A 22,879-nucleotide genomic window follows, 5' to 3' on the forward strand; every position below is an offset into this window, starting at 1 on the left:
AACGCAGCTGATGTGAATGAAAGGCTGTGTTTGTTGTGCCAGGTTTCAATCTTGGCACAGACCTCAAAAGCTGTAGCTTAGATCAATGAACTATCTTAAAGGCTCAAGGGTGAAATTTGAAAGACCTCCTATTCTGTGCTTGGTAAAATCTTTCTGGGTGCATTCTGCAAGTCACTGGTTTAATCCCAGCAGGGCTAACTCTGCCATTAATCCTTCCAACATCAATACAATTAGTACCATTATGTGGGCTGTAGGATGGTAATGTCACAGCTTACCTTTGAATGGATGTAAAATGAGTTTTATTTTCAGGAGTGGTAGTAAGCATAATTTAGAGGTGGTGAAGAAATGTGCTGCTCAGAGGTGGGCATTTTTAGCTAAGCAGGCCATTCTCTCAGCAGCCAAGCTAGAGTGGAAATTTGGGGGCATTGCTTCCCTCTTCTCACCTACACACGTGGCAGTAGTCACAGGGTGTTGTCCAATAAAGTGCAGCTGGGCACAATTGGCTTCAGTCTTTGTTGCATGTTCCCAGTTTTCCCCCCAACCCCTGCTACCTTTATTTGGGAGGGTTGGTGGTTACATAGCACAAACTCGACCCAAAGGTATTGGAGTGCTTTACATGAGCACCAGTTGCGTTGTGAGGCAAGGGGAGATTAAGGGCCATATGTATCAAGCCAAATTGACTTCGCAAACGCCGAAATTCGCAGAATTTCGGCGTTTGCGAATGCAATTTGGACTAATGGTATGCATCAAGCAAATATGCTTGGAAAATAAGGAATCGCAAAAAATGCGATTCCTCATCTTGCGATTGTATTTATGGAATCGCAAATTTTGCGATTCCTTAAATGCAATGTAAGAAGCCCAAAAAATTAGCAAATTGGCCTTAAGGAATCGCAATTTACCACCAACTTCTAGTTGGTGGTAAGTTGCGAATTCCTTTCAAAATGCATATTTTCTCAATTTTCTAAGTGCCATGTGACGCACACACATGCCCTTAAGGCATGTATGTGCGCCACATGTGCACCCATGCCGATTTCAGGGGTGCAACAGGGTGTCCTTTGGACACCCCTGCACCCTTGAAAATATTCACAATTTGCGATTAGCAAATTGCGATTCGCAAATTTCCCCTTCATTCCTATGGGCCTCCTGGCCCATAGAAATGAATGGGAAATGATTCCTTAATTGCGATTAGCAATTTGCTAATCGCAATTAAGGAATTTTAGGAAATCGCTAAAAAGAAGCTGATTTCTACATACATACCATTTTGCGATTTCTAAATATCGATTCCTTAAAAATTGCTATTTAGGAATCGCAAAACGGAATGTTGATACATATGGCCCTGTGTGATTTGCCAAGAATCACAGGCTGTTGAGCGTCCCTGCCGAAACTCGAACTCGGTTCCCCAGCTTCGAGGTCGGCTACTCAAGCCATTAGGCCACATCCTCTCCTACAGTGAAGTCAACATCCAGTTGTCCAAGAGCGTCTAGAGTATCTTGGCCTGACAACTGTTGCCTGAACATAGCACACGCAAGAGTGTCGCGAGGCATCGATGTCCTTTATGTATGGGGGAAAATTGGACGGATGTCCCATGAGCTGTACATTTGATGTGTGGTAGGATAATGCTACCTTCAGTTTGCTAGCTGTGTGTTTGTAGGTAAGAAGACGGTATCACTACTGTCATTTTGTGTCTTTGGTGTGTATATAAGAGAAGCTTGCACTGCAGCTTTTGTTGCACTGCTGCCATGTATGCTTGGAACAGTGGTTTGCTTTGCAGGGTATTTTCTACTGCTGCTGCCTCTAGCATGTGTGTGGAAGATGCCTCCTTGTGCCTGTGCAATGTGTAATGGAAGCTTGCCTTGCCACTGTCCAGGCTGTACTGGTTCTGATTGTGTGAGGTAAGGCTTGAATCAAAGTTCTGTGTTTTTGAATTATTTCATGTGTGTGAACAAGTGTGTGTGTGTGTGTGTGTGCGTGCACGAGTGTGTGTGTGTGAACGAGCATGATTCTAGATTCTACTGCTGCTGTCTGTGTTGCACCTTTCCTGTGTGTGCAATCAAACTTGCAGTCAATCTTCATCTGTTTCTGCCGATTGTGAATGTACTAGCAACAAATACTGCTGTGGCTTGTATTTTCCCTGTTCTGTGTCTGTGTACATGAAACAGCATTTTACGACACACTCTGTTATAATTCCACTTCACTTGATTTTACAGAAAATGTCTGTCTGCTTGTCATCTCATCTAATCTCATAATTAGTACCACGCTAATCGTCATTATTACATTTATAATTCAATCTTATCGCTGTACTTAATTTCCAAAGAACGCAATTCTGAAAAGGGGTGGGGGGGGGGGGGGATCACTTATTTCTTAAGTTGCTTATTTTAATTAAAAAAAAATATTTCAGTAGATTTCTAATAGAACAATTCTACAAATTCATCTGCTTTTCACATCTCTTTACTTAAATGGCACATCTTTAAAACATACTCTAGAAACAAAAACAACAATATCCCAGGCAGTACTTCTCATGTTGACGTGACTAACAATTAAATCCTGCTGAGGAGAGATTGATAGACAGTATACAATGCTCCCTTATCATTTCAGTTCATTGCTGTTCTTCATTTTACCTTGTGCTTTATATGAGCTGTTAGTTGCAGGTGGGTCTGACAAGATCTCTTTTTTGGGGACAGGCACTCATTTTCCCTCATCAGATTCCTATCCAGAGCAAGAGGGAGAGAAACACAACACGGGGAATGAGAGAGGAAGAGAAAGGCGTTAAATAAAACAGTGACAAGGGGAGAAAGTAGGAAAGAAAAATAACATTCAAGAGTGATATAAAAGGACAAGAAGTGTCTGGTGGTGGATGAAAGAGGCATCAGGTAAAATCTAGACGCCCCCTGATATTTGTTGCACTGGCCGCTTCTGAGAAAAACTTTGGGCCCTAGCACTTATTTTTTTTATTTTGTTTTAAATTAACAGTGGATTGGAGCCAATATTTTTTACTTTTCAGACATTGCAACAATTATAGAATTTGTATACTAGGTTTCAGCTTCAGAATTATAGCCTTCATCAGGATATACATAAAAGTACTGGGTGTTATTATAATCAGAGTATCAAATAGTTCATGATTGCCTTCATTATGACTTGTCTGACGCGAATCAATTAATCCCATTGACTATGGTTGCTAATATTTGTAGTCAAAAATGGGTAAATTGTAGGGCAGAAACCAAAATGTTTTCCTTGTCATTAGGTATTCACATTTACTAATCTAATTTTAATATTCTCCTAACATATTTGGTTATTATTTAGAACGCTCCACTTTCTTTTCCAATATTTTGTTACTTTGCAAGTGAATATTGCTAATGCTCCTCTGACCTCACTCAGATCTCTCCCCTGTGAGGTGAACAATTATAGTGCATTTCCCATGTTTTAGTACAATACTTTGTATAGATTTGGCAAACGCTCTGGCATTGGAGAGGCTGATACCGAGGTTGAGCTCATCAACATTATTGAACAAGTTTGGACAAGGACAAAGAGCACCAGACTGAGAAGCACTTTTTGTTTGTCAGATCAGGGTACTGAGACAATGACCATGAAGGCTGTTTTCAGATATGCTCTTATCTGATGTCATCAGTCAAGGCATGAGGGGGTCTAGCTGTACAGAATAGATTTAGACAGGAGTCAGCTAGCAGAAGGGGAATACCAACCAGATTCTTCTTGGCTAACATGCCTGGTAGTCACAACCTCCCCTGTCAGGTACATAATTATGTGCAACTTCGGCACTCCAAATCCTTTAATGAAAATATTTTACGGTAACTACCTTGTCTCTTTTCATTAATCACACCAATGTCTCTTTAAAACCAATTAAAAAGTATCTAGAACTCTCATCCAGAACCTTGGGCCCTGGCTCTTTTTTTTTTTTTTTTACCAATGATTATAGCCAATATTCTCTACTCTTCAGATACTGAAACAGTTATCGAATTTGTACACTAGGAGCCCCATTAGGATGGCGGGTGGATTGCCCCCGCCGGGCCGACGGTAGTCACTGCCGGCCTGGCATGGGCAATCCGCCCGCCATCCTTGTAGAAGAGACGCCATATTATTATGGCTGGGCGGTCCGCGGCGGACAGAAAGACCGTCCGCCGCTGTCCGCCCGGTCGACATGTCGACCGGGCGGGAAAAGGTTCAATGTGGTGGCGGTGTCTTTCAGACACCGCAAGCCATATTACAATGTGCATTTGTGAATACCTTTCCGTGGCGGCAATGGCATGCCGAGTCTGCTTGGGGGGCCCATTGCCGGCCCCCATGGACTCCAAGGGGTGGGGTGTGCACATGGTGGGTAGCTATGGTACCCCCCTGCCTTTCAAAGTACAACGTGGCAGGCACCGCGCTGTGCCTGTCACGTTGTGCTTTGAAAAGCACAACATGTATTTTTAACATTGCGGCGAGCGGGGCTTTCAGCACTGCCTGCCGCAATGTTAAAAATAATGGATGCGCCCGCCACCGTGGCGGGCGCATCCTAATTGCCCCCACGGGACCCCCGCCCTTATGGCGGACGGTCCCTTTCACCATGAGGATGGCACTAATGATGCCCTAGGTTTCAACTTCTAAATTATATCCTTCATCAGGATTTACATAAAAATACTGGCTGCTATTATAATCAGAGTATCAAATAGTTCATGATTGCCTTAATTATGACGTGTCTGGCAGGAATCAATTAATCCCATTGACTATGGTTGCTAATATTTCTAGTCAAAATTGGTGCATTTTGGGGCAGAAACCAAAATGTTTTCCTTGTCATTAGGTATCCATACAACACTCTTAAACATCACATTTACTAATTGTAATATTCTCCTATCCGCCAGCTGGAATCAGATTGTTGTCAGCTCCTGCTAAGCAAAAAGCTATGTCCCAAGTGTGGGCACCCCACGACATAGCAGGAGCCAGCTCTAGAAGGTGGCGGTTCCCGGAGCCATGTATGGCTCCAGGAGCGGGGCCATACAGCCCCCCTCCTTTTCTTTTCAAGGCTCCCCCTATGTGGCCTGGGAGGGGGCACATGGCCCTGGGGAGGTGGGGGTCCACGGAGCCCCCTAATAGGTGCTATGTAGCCCTGGGGAGGTGGTGGTACCCAGGGTTTGGGGGTGTTCCGAGTGGCCCCATCAATGTTTCTTTAGACCCTGGGAGGTGGTTATTCCCAAGGCCTATAGAACCCTTGGGTGGGGGCCTCATGCACCCCCTCCTTCTTAGAAAAATCCCCTCTGAGCCTCACCCACCTGGGGCTTTATACAACACAAGTGCAGAAGCCTTGCTAGTTTTTTTTTTATTTATGCCACGGACATGCAGCACTGTCGTGTCTCCGCTGCAAATTATTTTTACAAAATGTTTTTTTGTCCTGCCAGGGTACCTCTGGGAGCCCATGACCAGAGTTAAGGGGTCAGGGTATTCCTACCCTGTCCCCTTTTCTGTAAAAATAAAAATTGCGGGGACTCAGCTGAAGCCGAGTCCCAAGATGGCTGCCAACACTTCCTGATTGAAGTGTTGACAATCAATCAGATTTCAGCAGGGGGACTGTCAGATCAGCCTCCCTATGTATTCAAATTTGGATTACTTTCAATACATCTAAACCTACTAAATGGATTTACACCAAATACCAAAAAAGCACGGTTCCTGGACCAAGAACTAACTTTCTGCCAAATTTTATGTATTTTCGTACAGCAGTTTGGGCTGTAGTTGTGTTCAAAATCATATATCAAATAGTAACATGTGAAATGGATTTTTTTTCACCCCCCCCCCCTTTTTTTCTCGGCACCCGCCAGATGAATCACCCCGAAACGTTGCCATGCACAACAAGAACCACTGGGGCACTTTTTGGTGGAAAATTTCGGGAAGATTTGTCAAACAGCTCTAATGATATAGGCAAGTCAAAAAACGCTTTTCCTATGGAAACATGATCCTAAGTATAACTATCTACTGGCAACCGCCAGCAGGTAAGAGACACATCGATCTATCTATCTATCTATCTATCTATCTATCTATCTATCTATCTATCTATCTATCTAGCTATCTATCTATCTATATATTCACTGAAAAAAACATAGGTTTCAGGACTGATATAGTTAGGAATTAGCATTTAAAAAACTTAGAAATTCACTGAAAAAAACGATAGGTTTTAGTTAGCTGGACATTTCACTCGTACAAAACCATTGAGTTAGTTGTACTCATTATATCACGCGCTCCCGCAATCCACTGCTGATGATGTCACATATCACATCATTCATGACATGGTCAGTGACATCACTGATGACATCTCAAATGACAACTCAACAGGGCGCGTTTGCACAGTGGTGAAGGAAGGGGGCGTGGCCTGAGGTGATATGTCTGCAAACACGCCCTGTGGTGAGTTTTAAGTTAGAGAATTCATTCGTCCTCAATCCTGTGGGTCCCTGGGGGCCAACTAGGCCACCAGGTACCTCCAGTATGCGCCAGGAGGCTGCGCTGCATAGAGGTGTTCAGAGGCCACACCCCTTTTTACAACACTCTGCAGCTCCGTGGCGCTTACTGGAGGTACCTGGGGGGCTAGTTGGCCCCCAGGGACCCTTAGTATTCAAGGGGAGTTAATCTCCCAACTTAAAACGTGCCACAGGGTGTGTTTCGACACATGTGAACTCAGGCCCCGCCCCCTTCCTTCACCACTGTGCAAACACGCCCCATGGTGCGTTTTAAGTTGGGGGATTAACTCCCCTAGAATACTGAGGGTCCCTGGGGGCCAACTAGCCCACCAGGTACCTCCAGTAAGCGCCACGGAGCTGCGTTGCAGAGTGTTGTAAAAAGGGGCATGGCCTCTGAACAGCTCACTGCAATGCAGCTCCCTGGCGCATACTGGAGGTAACTAGTGGGCTAGTTGGCCCCCAGGGACCCCAGTATTCAAGGGGAATTTGTTCCCCCTCTGCAAACGTGCCAGGGGGAGCGTTTGCAGAGTGGTGCAATAAGGGGGTGTGGCCTCCGGCCACAATCCGTTTTTTTTTAAGAAGGGGGGCTGTGTAGCCCCCCTTCTTTTTCTTATTTTTTGGCCCTGGGGACCCCATCCCTCAGGACCTGCCCCCAATTTTTGGGGGGGTAAATAAAACTTTGGGAAGGGAGCCGCGTGGCACCCCTCCTGAGGCCATAATCTGCCCCGGGGACCCCATCCCCCGGGGCATGGCCCTTTTTTTCAAATTTTTTTATTTGGAGGGGTGCTGCCTTGCCCCCCTTCTGTGGCCACTTATGGCCCCAGGGACCCCATCCCCGAGGGCCGGCCCTTTTTAAAAAAATTTTTTTTATTTCATTTTGGGTAGGAGGGCCACGTGGCCCCCCTCCCGGGACACTAATAGCCCCAGGGACCCCATCCCCCATGGCTGGCCCACTCTGTTGGGGACCGTGAGGGGGTCCCCAATCCCCCCACTGTCCCAGCTGGCTCCCCACCTCCTGCGGGAGCCGGCATAGCTTTTCCACGGGAAACATCCTTTACAACAAAACTTTTACAACGCACTACCATTACGACGCAACTTTTACAACGCAAACCATTACAACGCATAGCGCTGGGGGGCGCTCTAGGATAGGGAATGTATTTAATATACTATCCAACACCTTCCCTACTATCCACGGGGACTGGAGTTGGAATAGTAAATTAAATAAATCACTATCCAGCGCCTAAAAGCACTATGCGTTGTAATGGTATGCGATGTAAAAACCGCGTTGTAAAGGCATGCGATGTAAAAGTATGCGTTGTAACGTCATACATCCCTTTTCCACATGGGGAGCAGCTAACATGCTGCTCCCCCCGTGGAAAAGCAATCTGCTTTGCTTCATTGAAGCGAGAGCAGGTTTCCCTACTCTCGCTTCAATGAAGCAAAGCAGTTTGCAATGGCAGGGTGGGAGCCGCGAGGCTCCCGCCCTGCCATTGCAAACAGCAGTGTCCCTGGGGTGGGCACCCCGGGACACTGCAGGAGCTGGCCCTGTGGGGTGTCTGTCCCCAGGGCCATCAAGGGCTCCAGTAGGGGGGGCGTGGCTTCGCCGTGCTGCGGAATGGCCGCGAGTTAGAGCGGCACCGCCGGCAGACCTGCATAAATCGACAAATATCCATCTATATTGCCCAAGTCGTCAGCCCACTATAAGTGATACTCTTGCGCAGACAGCGCTCACACGGGGGCTCGCCCGAGTGAAAAAGCAGACAAAAATAGAGGTAGGAGACGACACGCGGTCTGCTGCAGACCGCTTAGCTGAGCAGGGGACCCTAGTAGCTTCTGATCTGGGAAGCAAGGAGAGGAAGTGGGAGGAGCTGCAGCGGAAGGGACGGGGTTGTTATGGTGGAGAATAACATATTGGGCCAGTGACTCCCTATTTCCACGAAAGCAAGCCGGTGGCATAGCGAGAGACATCTGGTTCGATTTTGGAATTAAATGTACATTATTCACCGTGGAGAGGCTTTATGCGGCTGGACGGCCTGAGCTCTGATTTTCCGGGATGCAGATAACCACCCTCGTAAAGCTGGCATGGACGGCAATTGAACTGCAAGTAAGGTGCGCGATATTTAATTGCATAAGAAGGCCGGCGGAGAAGCCTACACCTCCCGTGCGCGACACTCGACTGCACGGGAGAGAGAAGCACCCGAAGCCACCATTTTGTATGCGACCCGGGAGAGTGCACAATTACCCCTGACCGCGGCCTGAGGAGTGCTGTCCGCTATAAATGGGGACAGCAGTGCCTTCCTGCCAAGAAACACTGCCCATGCTCGGAAGGACAGGTGGTATGTTGCATGGAAGTGGCGGGCGGACAAATTAAATTGAGGCGCCTGAGACCCTAAAGGTGAGGAGGGTGCCTGGAAAAGAGAATTGACCGTATGTGCAATTTACAGGGAAGCATAACTTCAGGAACCCTGCTGTGAATACTGAGAAGCAGGCACCGCATAGAGTGCAGCGGTACCTGGACAAACTGAGCCAGATCCGCAGGTTGAAGGCAACGTACACCGCTGCACTGCAATGCTGAAAGCCAAAGTTTGGAACTGCAGACCTGATACATATCGGGAACACCACGTGCAGGATGAAGTGAGAAAGACAATTTGAGTGACTATGTGGTTCTTCGAGCGGTGGACAGGCCCACCTGCAGGGAGAAGTTAGCCAACTAACTGACGCTGAGAGTGCGAGACATACACATGGCACTGGGAAACGCAGTACACGGGGCCTGGAGCGCCATTTTGCCAGAAGTGTGGGATCTCACTGCTATAGGAAATAGGAAGGGAGGAGGACCGGAATTGAAGTGAAGAGTTACAGCGGACTAGAGCCACATAGGTTTACCCGACTCTGCGCGCCAGTGTGGCGAGACACATAGCGGACAATGTAAGAAACTAGGAACCCCTGTATAGCTCTAAGGCTCCTAGGACAGGGCAAATTACCAATGAGAAAAACTTTCCTAGGCAGTGGATTTCGTAAATATTACATAAGTTTATATAGCGTAACATGGTGTGGGGGATAACCCAAGCTCAGTGCAAAAGACAAACAACTTGTTTAAAACTCTCAGAGAATTGCAACAACTGTTACCACCTGCCACAATATATCACCTGCCCTACTTCTTCCTCTTTTTAATTATTTTTGTCTTTTCAAAAATTGTTATTGATACATAATTGTTGTGCGTGTATTATGTATGTTTTTATTGTGCTGTTTTTGATAAAGTGCTCACCGCCCGTTACCCATGGTAAATACACTAGAATTGATGCATAGGCACTTTCTCATATAATTTTGTGTAATTTTTTTTGCCTTTTGATATATGAACCCCTTTTTAAATAAAATGAAATACCAATAAAAGAATAACCAATATGTTTTAAATAAGTTGTTTGTCTTTTGCACTGAGCTTGGGTTATCCCCCACACCATGTTACGCTATATAAACTAATGTAATATTTACGAAATCCACTGCCTAGGAGAGTTGTTCTCATTGGGGAGACACATAGTGGAGGCACCTAACACTGTCTGAAGTAGGCAAGATGGGAAAGCCGGACACACGACAACCTACGATCGCCTTTGATAAGAAAACCAGCAAAACAGCGGATGGTGAGTTCAGTTTACAAAATCAAACCGAGGATACTACAAGTACTACACCGCCGGAAGAAGATATCCGATCAATGTTTAAAGACCTGAAGAACAGTCTTCAAGGAATAGACTCCAAAATGGATTCTCTTGCAGAAAGAATGGATAGGATAACGCAAAGAGTGGAAAAGCAGGAAGGCCGCATGAGACTATAGTGACGGAAACAGAAGAAGGGCAAACGGACATGGACAAGAAGCTGCGCGATATGGATGGAGTGCTGAATGTCATCAGGCAAAAGAACGAGGATTTGCAAGCGAGATCGAGAAGGAATAACATAAGAATCACAGGAGTTACAGAAACAACAGACACACAAAATATGGAGAAATACGTTGAAACAGTGATGACATAGCTGTTTGGATCAGAATTGTCTGCAATGTTTTTAATAGAACGAGCTCATAGGATTCTAGGCCCCAGGCCAAGGCCAGGTGCTCCACCGAGACCTATACTGGCAAGAGTACTCAACTACAGAAACCGAGATGTGATCCTCAGACTGGCGCATGAGAAAGGAGCTATACAGTATAAGGGAAATGACATTGCCATGTACCCAGATTGTACACTGCAAGTGCAGGCGGCCCGCAGGGAGTTCATACCCCCAAAGAAGATTTTTCAACAACTCGGCACCAGGTGCTCATTGATCTACCCTGCCAAGCTACGGATTCAGGGTCATGGCAAGCCCACCTTCTTTACTGATGCCAAGACCATGTTGGCATATGCGAAGCAAATGGCTAAAGAGCACAAGCAAAGAGCACAGTTGAGTGATACGCAAGCTGAAAACCGTCTGAGTGACAATGATTGATTCCTACCTTCCTCTACGCTGGATATTCAGATAAGTCTGTATGCATGAGTTGTTGAAAAATTGACCATTGAACAGCTGTAGAATTAGTAGAAAGGGTCACATTGCTAATGTGCCACAGTTGAGTATACTTTTACAAAGAGCCAAGACAAATGTGCTAGAGCCACTGTGAACTATGTGGGCTGCAAATTTTGTGATAGCAAATTTAAGGGTCTGCCACCCTGTCATAAGTACAGGGGAGTACCGCCGGAGGCCTCACGTTGCCCCATGGAATGAATCCCTTAGGTTCACTACTGCGGGATAATTGTTCTAAGTTGTGGGATAGTGGGGTAGGGATTTCACAACCTGATTGGGGGTTGGTGTGGGTGGAAAGGGGGAGTTGGGAATGTTCTTTTACTGGGACCTGCCAAGAAGTAATTTAAGTTGTATACGACAAATTCAACAGAAATGCACTGTCATATATGGACTGTTATGTTGCTCCAGTTGTGCTGCAAATCTGGTTTGCATTGATATTGCACTGCTCTATGTCTCTGTTCTGATCGAATCTCTGCAAAATAGGTGTCTTGAAAATACGTACTACTTACATTAACTATGACACAAATGACATGCCTCACATGGAATGTTAGGGGTCTAAACGACTGACGAAAGGTGAGGTTAGTCCACTCCTATCTCCAGAGACATGGGGTAGACATCTGCTTACTGCAGGAAACACACTTGACAAGGGCGACGGCTGGCATGCTTTGTAACACCAGATGAGGGAAGGTTGTGGAAGCAGGATACTCAACATATTCAAGGGGGGTGCAATATTGATCCGTAAGGGACTCCACTGGCGAACCCACCAACCAATACTAGACAGGGTAGGAAGATACATCCTACTACAAGGCACTCTATGCAATACACCCGCTGTAATTGTAAATACATATGGACAGAATACAGACGATCCAGAGTTTTTTGCATTCATCTGGCGTAAAGTGCAGGCCATGAATAACACGCCAGTCATTTGGGGGTGGTGATTTTAATGTGGTTCTCTCAGATTCAGAAGACAGGCAAGGAACCTACCGTGAGCATCACCCGAAGGCGGCGGCAATGCTGCAAGATATCTTAACTGACCTATATTTAGTCGATTCCTGGAGAGCGCTCCACCCATCGTGTGTGTGACACATCATCGTAATGCATGGTCGAGGCTAGATTTTTGTCTGGTCTCCAGGGATATTCACGCCTGGGTCACTACTGCTATACACCACCCACGCACTCTGTCTGACCATGCACCCACCCAAATACAATTTAGAGTACTGAGGCCGTACATAACACCATTCAGTTGGAGGTTTCCCTCCGACTCATTGTTAGACCAAGTAGTCCGAGAGGAACTGAGAGGGAAAATAGATGATTATTTCACACTGAACGAGGGTACGATGGATTCACCTGGGATGCTATGGGAAGCGTTTAAGGCAGTGATAAGCGGGGATTGTATAGCACTTAAAACAGGAGTACTCAGGGATATACGCAATACACTGTCGAGGCTGGAGAATGAGCTCAAGGAGTTGGAAAGAGCGCAGTTGCGGCCTCCCTCCACTAACACCACAGCACTGATAAGATTTAAGTTGACGGAGTTTCAGACAGAGGCTGAGAGGGAAACAGTGTATTTACATAAGCATGCACAGGCTAGAAGATATGGAGAGGGGGAGAGAGCTGGAAAAACTTTGGCGGGCCTACTCAGACCACATGGGGTGCTGCATAAATAACGGAAATTCGCACATCAGAGGGGGAACTGGTCAAGACACAGCCTGAAATATTGACTACGATGTCCCATTACTATGAAACATTATACACTTCGAAACTAAACCCTTCCCAGACTGACAGTGGATTATTTAGACACACTGGCCCTGGCCTGGTTTAATGATGGTGCATGGCAGTACATGGAGCTCCCTATCACAGTAGAAGATGTAAGGCAGGTTATAGGCAGTATGCCAGCAGGGAAGGCTCTGGGGGCAGATGGGCTGACGGCAGTCTTTTACAAGGAGTACGTGGATGTCCTTGCTCCCCGTTTGCTTCAGGTATATCTAGAAGCTATAGAGACAGGCATCCTACCTCTCACACTGCGTGAAGCTACTATAATCACACTATTGAAACCAGACAAAGACCCCATGGTGCCCGATTCCTACCGCCCACTATCCCTTATAAACTTGGATGCTAAGATCTATGCCAAACTTCTAGCAAACAGACTACAACCGATGCTCCCGCAGATAGCCTTATCGGACCAATCCGGCTTTATACCGGGTCGATCAACTTCACACAACTTGAGAACGATGTTCGGACTTCTTCACTACTTGGCCCCCCATGTACACACATCAGCCGCACTATTGGACGCTACAAAAACGTTTGACTCCTTAGAATGGAAGTTTCTGTTTGTCTTGTTTACTTGAATGGGACTCAGTCCTCTCTTTATCAAACTGATTCAATTAATATACACAAATCCAACAGCGAGAGTTCGAGTTAATGGGCAGATATCGAAGCCCTTTGCGGTGACTAGGGGGACACGACAGGGCTGCCCCTTGTCGCCTCTATTGTTCGCAATTGCTACGGAACCATTGGCGGCTTGGCTGAGACAACTTCATACACATAGGAGCAGAGGGTTCACATCCAGAGGCTTGCTGATTTCGTTGTATGGTGATGATATGATAATATATTTGACAAATCCCAAGGAAAACTTTGTAGTGGTCATGAGAGAACTGATCAGATATGGCGGATTGACTGGCATTCAAATAAATTGGTCAAAATCCATAATGGTTCCGCTTACCGACACTACTGATCAGTTTGACACAGAATTCCCTATACAGTGGGCAAGTGGTGAAGTAAAATACTTGGGAATAGGGATAAGCAGATTGATACAAGAAATATGGCTCGCAAATTACAGTAGAGTAGTAGACTGGATAGAAAGTAAGGTTCAGTGAAGGAAGTCGCTGGCGTTATCGCTGATAGGCCGTATAGCTATTACTAAAATGGTAATATTGCCCAAACTCCTGTATTTGTTTGTCAATATCCCAATGCCGCTTAACACTCACTTTTTTAGACAACTCAGAACCCACATTCTTGACTTCGTTTGGGCGAGCAAACGGCCCAGAGTCTCCTGGAATTTGTTGACACTTCCGTTTACTCAAGGTGGACTGTGAGCTCCGGATTTTGAGCTATATGCTTACAGTGCACAGGCGCAATTTCTACACTTTTGGCAGCACCCGACACCCTATCAGCCTCATATGGCAATAGAAATTGACAGGGTAGCTCCCATTCCCCTTGCCTCAGCAGTATACCAGCCTTATAAAAGGCCACATTTAGAAATTGACATGGTGGAAGCAACGAGATGGGCGTGGAGAGGGATTGCAAAGAGAGCTAGTCTGGAGGAACTATATGCTCCTTCCATGCCATTAGGAGGGAACCCACTCCTATTTCCATTAATGGATAAGGCAGCCACACTGCGAGCTAAGGCAAATGCATTATTGAAAGGAGGAGACATATACCCAGATGGGAACTTCATGACACTACAGCAGATGTGTCCCCTACAGGAACCGACGGCATCGGACGTGTTACTGTACTACCAGATAAGAGCTGCTTGTACAGCTAGATACAAGTAATATCCGCAGGAACCTCCTGTGCTACCAGCGCTAGAAAATGTACTATCAAACCCTTCACCTCGCAAACTGATCACACGCATTTACAGTATCACGCAAGGGGATTCGCCTATAGTGCATCCCACATCCAAGACAGAATGGGAAAGGGACCTTAACATTGACATTACGGACAAACAGTGGCAGTACTGCTGTCTGCAACTAGAAAATCTCTCACCAAACAATAGACTTTGACTTATACATTTTAACTTCTTACACAGACTGTACCGAACACCTTTTCAATTGTACTGCATGGGCATATACCCAGACCCCAGTTGTTGGAGGTGTGGAGCTCAGAACGCCACGTTCTTGCACTTATCATGGGAATGCGGACCGATGGAAGGGTACTGGACGGAAGTGTTTAGAATTATTGGACAGATCACTAACAACCAGATGCAAGCCACTCTCTTGACAGCTCTTCTGGGTTTCGTACCTAATGCCCCAAAGAACACACGCAAACTTACGGCCATACTGTTATTGATAGCTAAACGCCAAGTAGCAATGCATTGGAAGAAAAAACGCCCCCCTACGGTGGCTGCATGGCTTAACACTGTGGTTTACTGCAAAGATCAGCTAGCTCATTATTGGGGACTAATGCCAAGCAGGTCCAGACCTACTGATATATGGGGGCCTTTCATGAACTGGTTGGACTCGGGTGGGTTGGACCTTAGCACGGATCAGGCCATTGGTAATGACTAGGGTTGCTATGGAACAGTTGCACACACTAACATTTATGTGGAAAAAAGACACATACGCAATTTAAGGCAGGGGAAGGCGGAGATGAGTGTGAACGGAGTATTTTGCTAGGGGGCGAGATCGGGGAGGAGACTATAGAAATGTGACATGCAGTTTGGTGCAATGATAATTCGGTATAGGCAGGGGGGAGGGACGGGGGAGTTGATCCTAAGTTAATATTTCTACGGTATATGCATTTCAAATGTTAGAATACTTTGGATAGATTGCTGACAAAGGCAGTAGCCGAAACGCGTCTGGTGCTCTGAGGGTCTAAAATAAAACCTTTGATCCTCCTCCCGTGAGTGCTGTTTCTTCTTTGGGGAAGGCAAGAATGAAGTAGCCACGATATATATATATATATATATATATATATATATATATATATATATATATATATATATATATATATATATATATATATATATATATATAGCGTGTAACGCTCCCCAGAGCACCGAACAAACAGCACTGCCAAGCAGAGAAACGGACACCACTCCGGTAGTTTCTGCAGCAAAATTCTTTTTATTTTTTCATATTGAATGCAGTGTCAAGGGTGCCGCGATCCGACGCGTTTCGGCGATCCTGTCGCCTTGCTCACCAGATAAAAGCGTTAATTAGTGCAAACAATTTAAATATCCCACTACCAATCACCATACTTTTCTGATGGGTCACATGGTCATTATACACAGTAATAGATAAGGAAAACAGACTCACTGAAAATTACTTTGTGTTCAGAGAGCCCATGTAACAATTTTTAGGATAGTAACTGTTCAAATACACACAATATATACATATATATCCAACATTTGATTTATAACGGATTTTGAGATTGCAACGTACTTTGAATTGATATTTAAAGAAATTCAAAAGTAAATGTTAAAACCATAAATATTATGCTGAATAATAAAAACATAACATTCCCTTGCAATCAATGTGTGTAAAATACCTGCATGAATGCAACAATATTTATAACATAACAGAACTATCCCATATATGTGATTTGAGATTACCAACTATTTGACCAAATTTACAATTTTGTTTCTGACCTTTTGGAAAAGTGCTTAAGTGCAAAAAGTGCAAAAGGTGAATAAAGTGCAATTACTGTTTCAAATACAAAGATGTTCCCAGCCGGGAACATACAAATAAATGCTCGTCCGAGAGAGAATCAGCAATACAGTATATTACATTTTTACAATCATTTACCCGGTCAGTTTTATCATCAAGAAAAGCTAGTAGTAAATAGTTAATGTACAGTTCATAGCTCATAGATAGTGATACATATCCTCACACATATTCAGTCCATGTGGGTTCTTAGTGTCGAGTTCTAAAATGTAGCGAGTTTCCAACTGCCGCAACAATTTGTCTCTATTTCCGCCTCTTTTAGTGACGGGGACACTGTCAATGACAAAATAAGAGAGTACATTCAAATTATTGCCATGTTCTGATTTGACGTGTCTAGCGACAGGATAAGTTTGGTCTGAATTAACAGTGGCTCGCAGATGTTGTAGAATGCGTGCTTGCACTGGAAGTTTTGTACTTCCAACATAGCGAAGACCACATACACAATTTAAAACATATACTGCATACTCTGTTTTGCAGCTGAAATTGCCCTTGATCTCACACAGCTCATCAGAAAATGCAGTTTTATATGTTTTGGTGTTTGCTCCAAACTTACAAGCCCTACAGCTGCTGCATTTATAGAAACCCTTTTTGGTAGAGTACCACTTATCTTTGTTGAGCAATTCAGGACTATTTCTAACCAGATCTGATCTCATGGAGTATGCCTTCCGATAGGTGATATTGGGCTTTACCGGTAAAACTCCCCTTAGCACACTGTCTGTTAAGACAATGGGCCACTGTGTATTCATGATCTTCCTTATGACATGTGATTGCTTGCTATATGTGGTGATGAATCTGCACTCGGAATTTTGTTTTTCAATAACATCCGAGGTAGGTTCAATTTCGATGTAATTAGCAGCTGGTTGTAATAAGTAACGTCTATCCAATTGATTGACTTTTCTTACAGCTGCTTTGATTTTACCTATTCCATAACCACGTGATGTTAGTCTAGCTATGGCAACATCCTGAGAAGTTTTCCAAGCTTCCTCAGTACTACATGCCCTTCTAATTCTGAGGAGTTCTCCATAAGGGAGACTTTCTATCGTGTGACGCGGATGAAAACTAGATGCATGCAATAAAGTATTGCCTGCCGTTGGTTTTTGATACAGGCTGGTTGTGATCTCATTATCCTGAATCATAACCTCTATATCCAGAAAGTTTGCAGTGGTATTGTGAATGTGACTGGTAAAGACTAAGTTGAGATCATTGTTGTTGATACTATTCACAAAATCTTTTGCCTGATCTTCATCGCCCTTCCACACAATAAATACATCATCGATGTACCTCCACATGTGAGCAATATGAGTGTCAAATATCGCTCTGTGATGTGTCCTGAGGACATGCTCCTCCCACCAGCCTACATGTAAACATGCGTAGCTGGGGGAGAAGCATGCGCCCATAGCCACCCCTCTTTTCTGTCTATAGATCTTACCATCAAACAAAAACACATTATTCAATAAGCATGTCTGGATCATTTCTACAATCATTTTGTTGTGCTGATACAATCCTACATCCCTCTGCTCAAGATAGTATCTGATTGCTCGCAACCCATCTTCATGCCTAATGCATGTGTATAGTGCTGTTATGTCCAGTGTCATAAATAGCATGCCTTTAGTCCATTTCACAGTATTTAACTTGTTCAGAAAGTCCCTGGAGTCTTTAAGGTATGTGGGTAAAGCTATAACAAAGTCTTGCAGATAGTAGTCCACATATTTTGAGGTATTTTCAAAGCAACTATTGATAGCCGAGATGATGGGTCTGCCTTGTAATGGAGTGATTCCTTTATGGACTTTTGGGATCAGGTAAAACAAGGGTAACACCGGATATTCCTTATATAAGAATTTGTGTTCTTCCTTGGTAATCAAACCTTCCCGTTGCCATTTTGATAGAATATTATTGTAGTCAGTGTTGATTTTGCGAACTGAAATCCCATCACTACGTTCATAACAATCAATATCTTCAAGTTGCCTGAAGGCTTCAGCCCTGTATAATTCTTTGTCCCAAAGGACAATATTGCCCCCCTTATCTGCATTATTAATGACCACTTTGTTATTCTCTTTGAGTTTTTTCATGAGTTGAAAATACTCCCTGGTTTGACCAGTGCGTTTGGGTTTAGATCTACATACATTTCGGTATAGTGTTTTCAATTCGTCTGTAATCCTTTCATGGAATATGTCTAATGCATCCCGAGGCATGATGGGTACAAAAGTAGACGGTGGTTTAAATGGACTTTTTCCAGGAATGGATATCTCTAGCCCCTCCATTCGAGCCACCTGTTGAGATCCCAAACTAGTTGTACTATTGTCCATTAAACCATGCAGTGTGACTAAAGTCGGAATAGCGCCTGCTGTAAGGCCTATATATATATATGCATATTTATAAAAATAAATACCACAAAGATCTAGCCAGATGGAGGGGAATGGGGCTTATCACGGAGGGAGAGTATCAATACCTTAAGGTAGATGACCTGATAACACCAATTCTGTATCTTATACCAAAAAGACTTAAAGATATGCAAACTCCTCCCGGTAGGCCAATAACATCGACCATAGGTAGTTTATTTGAGACCTCATCAAGGTACATAGACCACTTCTTGCAGGATATTTTGAAATCTCTTCCGTCCTATATTCAAAACACAAGGGATTTTCTGCGGAAGTTACATCTTGTCTCCTGGTAAGAATCAGACCTGCTGATAACACTAGATGTGGCCTCATTGTATACGAGTATCGCACACAAAGATGGCTTAGTGGCTCTAAGGCATTTCCTGGGCACCAGACCTATCAATCTATATCAACACACTGAGATGCTACTCACAATGGCAGAATTATATCTTGAAAATAACTTTTTCATGATCGGGAAGGACACCTACAGGTAGTTAAGAGGCACAGCCATGGGCACCTAGTTCGCCCCCAGCTTTGCAAATCTTCACATGGGCTGGTGGGAGGAGCAGGTGCTTATGGTTGAGTATGGAAAAGAGTGGAATGAAAACATCAAGGTGTGGTGTCATTTTATAGATGATTTGTTCATAATCTGGAGGGTGTCCCTGGAGAGGGCCAATGCCTTTATAGCTGCTCTGAATATCAATATGCTAACCCTGAGTTTCACAAGTACCATCAGTGAAACTCATGTGCATTTCTTAGACCTGGAAGTCTTCATAAAGGAAGGTAGGATGCACACACGAACTTTCAGAAAACTCCCTGCAGGGTACTCCATCTTACATTCAAGCAGTTTTCATGCACAAAAACTAAAACAGAGAATACCCTATGCAGAACACCTCCGCATGAAAAGGAACTACAGCAAGTTAACCTCTCTAAAGCAAGCACAAACAAATTAGATTTAGAGAGGGGGGTACAGTCAGCAGGTTTTAGATCAAGCATTGAGCAAAGTGGATGAACTACACAGAAAGTCAGCACAGAAGAGAAACAAGCAGGATCTAAGAGGGAGGAAACTAGAATGATAACTGGATACAATGCCTACCATACAAAAGTGAGAGATTGCATGAATAGACATTGGCATCTAGTTAAAGATGATGCAATACTTAATAGTTTAGTCCCACCAGGCCTCCTATTTCTTTTAGAGGAGCAACATCTATGAGGCAGCAGCTGGTAGTAAACAGCCCAGAGGTGACTGTGACTGAGGGTTGGTTGAATGCGAATCCAGGTTTCAATAGGTGTCAGAAATGCCAGGCGTGTCAGCATGGAGTAAACAAAAGGGAAATCCAACTACCTCTGATGAGTAAACCTTGGAACATTCCATGTTTCTTTAATTGCAAGAGTGACCATGTAATGTATGTTCTCCAGTGCACCTGTCCCAAGATATACGTAGGTAGCACAATCCACATAGCACACATTAGGATCCTCCAGAACCTCAGGGCGGTAAAAAACAAAAAAGATAAAACGTATCTGGTAGCCCGACATATCAATGAGATTCATGGTGGCAATTTGAATGAGCTTTCTTACTATGTGATGGTTTAAGTCCCAAGAAACAGACGAGGGGGTAATTGTGAGATAAAGCTTAGGCAACTCGAATCACGTTATACATTGATGTTTGACAGCAAGACACCCTAAGACCTCAATTCAGAAGAAGATATGTATGTCCATCTCTGAGCAAGAAGTGTATGAGTTTGACCTATCTATAGCTGAATGCCAAAAGATAATGATGTATGAATTTTATCAATGGTTTCAGAAACTGTATAGAATTTATAGACATACTTCACTTCACGTTATTTTGTTTTAAGATCATGCCCCTAATTTTGGCACATTGAAAAGATATATTAATTTGGCAATGAAATCCAATGAGAATATGTATGAATGAGATTAGAAGTCAACTAAAAGAATAATGCTTTTAAAATGCACTAGCACTTTTAGATGCTGCAATTTCCAGAAAATAGACATTATTATTTGAAAGGCAGAAAGTGATGGAAAATGGAACAACAATGAGTGCTATGTTTACAGTAGATATGATTAGGGCTCCCGGTTTAATAGTATTTATTTTTTTGTTATTTCCGTCTGTATTTATCCATATTTATTATAGGTTTTGTGAAAAAAGTTAAGCTGAAACTGGTATATTTCCACATCTATTTAACCAATAAATATGCAGTCATGCTTGAGTGCCTGCCCAGTTTCAGTGATATGAACACCCGTAGAAGATAAATCAATGCATTTATAAGACAATATGCACAATTCAGTATCAGCCTTGTGCATAGCTAATGCTGTTTAAGCCTCTTTACTAAAATTCCTTTCCTTTTTAACCCCTTTACCTGTCAATCCACACAGTTATTGGCCTGGCAGTCATGGCAAAGTATATTAAGAATCACTCAAAAAGCACCCAATATCCGGTTTTATACACATTTAAAAATAAATTCAGACAAGAAAATTAATGGTTTTCTGTCCGTATTTATCTGTAAAAATCAGTAAAAACAGAAAACAGGGAGCCTTTAAATATGATTAAGGCACTTGCACTTTGCATAAAAAGCAATATTGCACAGCTGTATTTACACTTAGGGCTTGGAGTTGATATGAGAACAGGAGGTACAAAGGCACTGGTACCTTTATATTTTAGCTATTTTGCACTAATGCACTTGCACTTTAAGGCCGAAGTGTACAAGAAAATGTGGTTAAGACACTTTCACTTTGAAATAGAAGCAGTGTTGCACAGATACACTTGCACTTTTAAAATCCTAGCCCCTATGTTGGAAATGGCCCTTTTTGCAGGGTTATCCCCAAACTTTTTGCTTCTTCCTCCTATTTTTTCCTGACTTGTTTGTGTTGGTTTTAGGACTCTGGGCACTTTACCACTGCTAATCAGTGCTAAAGTGCATTTGCTCTCTGTGTAAACTGTGTTATGGATTAGCGTTTCCATGACTGGGTATTCGATTAAGTTGTTAGTCCCTAGTAAAGTGCATTGAGTGTGCCAGGGCCTGTAAATCAAATGCTACTAGTGGGCGTGCAGCACTGATTGTGCCACCCACGTGAGTAGCCCTAAAAAGGAAACTCAGACCTGCCATTGCAGAGTCTGCGTGCAGTTTGTAACTGACATGTCGACTTGGCCAGATAGTGAATTACAGCCTATTTCGTCTTTCACAATTGCAAGGTTACCTGTTCCCAATAAGACAAAAAAGGAAGTTTGCTTATACGATCATATAAACGTAACTGGCCCTGGTATCTTGGTAGAAAAGTAAAATTGAGAATGCCTGAAATCATAATCTAATGGTGCATCATTTAGTAAAGTTGATTTTTACATTCTGCGTTTGAAAATTGCACTTTTAGGAAGTAGGTATTTTCTTGCTCAGTCATCCCGTGTGCCTCTGCTGGAATGTGGATTGCCTGTCTGGGTTTTAGACAACAGATGGCTAGGAAGCAAGGGTGGCTCCCGATAGTCTAAGTAGGTCAGGAAAGGGCTGAATAGACCTGGGCTGCAATGGGGGAAGAGGGAGGAGATTTCCTTGCACCTCAAAGGGCCTAGTCTGCCTCTGACAATGCCGTCTCCACACCCTGCAAGGAAATCACTACAGAGAAGGCAGAACTGGTTCTGGCTGGGCACAGACACCCTCTACCTAGAGGATCAAAGGATGTTTGGATACACATACTGGGGCCCAGACCCCTGAACTTTAGAACTCTTTTGGATCAAGAAGACTGCCAAGAATAGCTGGAGAAGCTGTGAGGAGGGACTACCTCTTTGCTGTGTGCTTTGCTCTGTTGGCTTGCAGTGGCTGCTTCTGTCTTGGGCAGTGAAAGTGTGTTTTGCTGTTCACCCTATGTGGGAAGGGTATGCCCAGACGTGGGTCCCTTGCTCACTAAGCCACTGGAGTCAAACTATCCTGGCTGAAGACGGCTGATAGCCAGAAACCGGCCCTAGGATGCTTGATTCCGGTCCAGGAAAGACATGGCTTGGCAGTTCGGGCTGGACTGTTCCCATGAGGCACAGGGTCAAGACTGATTTGCATATGGCCATGTCTGA

This window comes from Lissotriton helveticus, chromosome 10 (genome assembly GCF_964261635.1).
Source record: "Lissotriton helveticus chromosome 10, aLisHel1.1, whole genome shotgun sequence".
Taxonomy (NCBI): Eukaryota; Metazoa; Chordata; class Amphibia; order Caudata; family Salamandridae; genus Lissotriton; species Lissotriton helveticus.